The sequence below is a fragment of the Strongylocentrotus purpuratus genome, unplaced genomic scaffold, assembly GCF_000002235.5.
Source record: "Strongylocentrotus purpuratus isolate Spur 01 unplaced genomic scaffold, Spur_5.0 spur5_scaffold_15, whole genome shotgun sequence".
Classification (NCBI taxonomy): Eukaryota; Metazoa; Echinodermata; class Echinoidea; order Camarodonta; family Strongylocentrotidae; genus Strongylocentrotus; species Strongylocentrotus purpuratus.
In genome coordinates, this window is record NW_022145600.1 from 21,376,928 (window position 1) to 21,381,776 (window position 4,849).

Here is a 4,849-nt window from a genome sequence, read left to right on the forward strand (position 1 = left end):
AAGCGGGATGGGGGGGGGGGGGATGAGAGGATACTTTTTTTTTGGGGGGGGGGGGGGGGTAAAGAATTTTTTTAATTTGACATTTTGCACCGTCATATTATATTATGTTATGTTATGTTATATTATTTTTGGGCCGGGGGGGCACGCCCCTGTTTTTCGGTATATTTTGGGCGAATTTAGGGCTGATTATAACATTTTTTTTTGGCGGGGGGTGGGGCACGTGCCCCCTGTCCCCCCCCCCCCTCTGTATCCGCCACTGTGATTGAATAAAGATCGCTGTCGATCTTTTTTCCTCCTATAAGTTAAATTGTTTAAATCCTCGATCATCTTTTTAATGCTATTCTTATTCCACCCACAGGTGTTACAGATGAAACAACCGCGCCGACAACGTTAACAAGTGTGAGTTATCCTCCATAAGGGGGTCATGTGACATACAAACATTCCCAAGAAGACTGTAATTTAGTGTAATATGAAGAAATATCTAACTATTTTTTTTCAGATGAAATTTTGTATAACATCACAATTGAATTCGTCTTACAATTTATTTATTTTATTTTACTCACTCGCTTCATCACCTATTCATTCATGCATTTATTTAATTTCATTTAGTTGTTGATAGTTAGAACAGTAATAAGTTTCATAAACCAAGTTGAATGATAAAACGATACACTTGATACTGATTGCTTGGTTACTGGATTGTTTCTTATTCTTCTACTTAGTTATGCATGTAATTCTGAATTATCCTCTATTTCGTGAAATCTACATATCATATATAGAATTTTAGTTATTTCATAAATTAATGTATTATGATTATACTGAATGAAAAGAATTGTATATTTCTGTTTGATAACAGGCCAGCCGTGAAACGCCTACAGAAGAACGGACTCCAACGCCAAGTAAGTATTCACAAACTGATGTGAAGGTGTCATGGTAAAGTGGTTCAGTCATTTGACTCTCAATCCTAATGTTCATGGTTTGAATCGCAGTCTGGCACCAATTTTCTTTGGCAAGATCAGCATTTGCAATTTCCTACCCCGTTTAATTGGGTACCTGGCGATCGCTAAAGTAATACTAATTGCAAGGCTCTCTGGCAAAATAGCACTGGATCTGACGAGGCTTCTCTTGGTAGACAAAATCATGATTATTATCATTATTATCCTTTATTATTCACGAGTCTGCCGTTTTGTAAATATTGAAGGAATCCGTTGCATTGTAATTTAATTAGAAATAAATATGAAATTATCCAACAGGCTATATGAAATTTCAACTTAGCCTTTAATAAATCGTTAAGGTTTAGGGACATGCTATATGTATTTCCATGCCAAGTGTAGGTCTACGTAACCTTGTAGTGGGTTGGAAGGGGTTAGTCTTTACCTAGCATTGCATCTTTTAATGCTCGTCTTTTTAATGCTATTCTTATTCCAAACATAGGTGTCAGAGGTGAAACAACCGTTCCGACAAGGTCAACAAGTGTGAGTTATCCATAACGGGGTCATAGGACATACACACATTTACTGGGAAGAATATGATTATGTGTTATTCAAATAATTTACTAACTCATTCGTTTTATAGATAATTTTTTGTCATAATATGATGAATCGATTTAACGTTCAAATTAAGATTCATTCATTCTATTTTAGTCACTCGCTTAATCACTTATTCATTCAAGCATTCATTTATTTCCTTTTTATATATTTGTACAATGTAATTTTGACATAGATTTTTCTTTTTCTCACTTACAAATAAAAGTATTAAACATCGATTATGAGTGAGAATAAAAATAGGTTTCATAACACGATACACATCGATCATTGCTAGGTAACCGGGTCGTTTCATATTTTCCTACTGAGTTACGTATGTAATTCTATATTACCCCGTTTTCATGAAATAAAGTATTCACGATAAAATAATGAAAGTTATTTCATGAAATAACCTGTTATTATTATACTGACGGGAGAGAGTGTTACATTTATGTTTGATAACAGGGCACTCCTGAAACACCTACAGAAAAACGGACTCCTACGCCAGGTAATATTCACAAAATTATGTAGAGGTGTCATGGTAAAGTGGTTCATTCACTTGGCTCTCACTCCTTATGTTTAGGGTTCGAATCCCAGACCGGCACCAATGTCCTTTGGCAAGACATACGCACATTCGCCACTCCCAACCCAGCTGTAAATGGGTAACTGGCAATTCGTAGTGTAATAATAATTGCAGGGCGCTTTGGCAGAACAGCACTGAAGCTGATGAGGCTTTCCTGTAAACAGAATTATGATTATTATCATTATTATCATGTATTATTTAAGATCAGACAAACCAGAAAAACAATATTGATTATTAGAGTAGGCATACAGAAATTAGAAACATTATGATTAAAAGCTAAATAAATGTAACTATTATCATTTTATTAGTAGTAGTAGTATTATTATCATTGTTGTTGTTGTTGTTGTTATTATTGTGATTTTGTGTGGATTGCCTGGCCTCATGCTCACGACACTGGCAACCCAGAGAAGGAAATGTACAATAAACATACAAGTATTTGATGCAGTGGGCCAGTAAGCCGAGGTAGCTTTTCTACTTAGGACATTTTCGTCATTTTGTATCGTACCCTCGTTTACAGGTATTAAGTTAAGATTTTGTATATTTTTGTGTAATAATTGAATGTTTTATCATTATCAAAATGGGGCAAACGCTAAGGCGGGATTGAGGCCATAAATAATACCTTTAGGGGCGCAGCATCCAAACCTCCTTGCCCCCTGAAGATACACGAGTCTGCCGTTGTGTTAATATTGAAGGAATCCGTTGCCGTTATCCAAAAGGCTACATGAAATTTCAACTTACCCTTTAGGCGAGGCGTTAAAAATAAATATACCAGCCAGCGGCAGCTAACTGCACTTGTGCGTCCTGGCTGCATTTTTTAAATTAGCTCAGCCGGCTACCGCTGGCGGTAGGACCCTCAATTAACTCATGATGTCATCATAATGGTCTCCGAACAAAAGCATGCGCCGGCTGCCGCCTTTCGAATGGAAACCGAGCCTCAGATCCCAGCCTGGCGCAAGCCGGCTGGGCTAATAAGTGAAAAATAATTGCCCCAGCCAGGCTTCGGCCGTAATTGCAGCCTCGATGCGCCAATACGTGAGGCGGCAGCCTGCTGGTATCGATATTTTTGACGCCTCGCCTTAATAAATCGGTCAGGTATAGAGATGTGCTATATGTATTTCCATATCAAGTGTAGGTCTACGTAACCTTGTAGTGGGTCGGAAGGGGTTAGTCTTTACCTAGCATTGCATCTTTTAATGCTCGTCTTTTTAATGCTATTCTTATTCCAAACATAGGTGTCAGAGGTGAAACAACCGTTCCGACAAGGTCAACAAGTGTGAGTTATCCTTAACGGGGTCATGGGACGTACACACATTTACTGGGAAGAACATAATTCGATGTTATTTAAATAACTAATTCATTTGTTTTATAGATAATCTTTTTTCATAACATGATGAACTGATTCAACTTTCAAATTTCAATTTATTCATTCTATTTTACTCACTCGCTTAATCACTTATTCATTCATTCATTCATTTATTTCAATTTATATATTTGTGCAATGTACTTTTGACATAGATTTTTCTTTTTCTCACTTACAAATAAAAGTATCAACCATCGATTACGAGTGAGAAGAGAAATAGGTTACATAACAGTAAGTTGAATGTTAAAACGATAAACTTAATTCGATCATTGCTCGGTAACCGGGTTGTTTCATATTTTTCTATTAAGTTACGAATGTAATTCTATATTATCCCGTTTTCATGAAATATACGTTTCACAATAAAATGATTAAAGTTATGTCATGAAATAATCTATCATGATTATACTGACGGGAAAGAATGGTACATTTCTGTTTGATATCAGGCCACTCCTGAAACGCCTACAGAAGATCGGACTCCTACGCCAGGTAAGTATTCACAAAATTATGTGGAGATGTCATGGTCAAGTGGTTCATTCACTTGACTCTCACTCCTTATGTTTAGGGTTCGAATCCCAGACCGGCACCAATTCCCTTTGGCAAGACATAAACCCACATTCGCCACTTCCTACCCAGCTGTAAACGTGTACCTGGCAATTCGTAGTGTAATAATAATTGCAGGGCCCTTTGGCAGAACAGCACTGAAGCTGATGAGGCTTTTCCTGTAAACAAAATTATGATTATTGTCATCATCATTATTATCATTATCAACGATAAGACAAATCCAGATAAGACACTATAAGATAAGTTGTGATAGGACAGTTATTAGAAACATTTAGTATGTAACTATTATTAGCATTTTATTATTGTTAATTACGATTATTATTAATTGTAGTAGAAGTATTATTATTCTTATTATTACCGTTGTTGTTACTATTATTATCATTTATTATTTATATAATTATTGTTATTCATATTAAAATAGTAGTAGTAGTAGTAGTAGTGGTAGAAGTAGAAGTAGTATCACATGTATTACTTTCATCATCGTTGTTATTAATATCATTAATATTTCATGGTTGATCTAATGCTAGAAGTAGCATTCCTACACAGATAGCAACCAGCAAAGTATGGTTTAATATCAGGGAAAGTCGTTTGATTTCTGTACACTAAATGGGGGGGGGGGGGGGGTTGGTGAAGGGAGGCATCTATTGCAAGAAAACAGAGCAAAAATATACAATATACATACATATATGTATTTGGGGCAGTGGGAAAGTTAGCCGACGGAGCGTTTCTGCTTCGCAAATTTTCGCCATTTTGTGTTGTATCCTCGTTTACAAATGTTGAGTTAGAAGTTTGTATAGTTTTGTTCAATAATAAATATTTGTCTAA

The 4,849-nt window shown here is 36.0% G+C and overlaps 1 long non-coding RNA gene across 1 annotated transcript; it reads left to right on the forward strand.

The window, feature by feature from the left end:
- The first annotated feature begins 358 nt into the window (after window positions 1-358).
- Window positions 359-2,024, forward strand: LOC115924283. The gene is made up of 4 exons (XR_004064260.1): window positions 359-399; window positions 854-896; window positions 1,432-1,472; window positions 1,986-2,024. It is a non-coding gene; the product is annotated as an uncharacterized LOC115924283 (long non-coding RNA).
- Window positions 2,025-4,849: the final 2,825 nt, after the last annotated feature.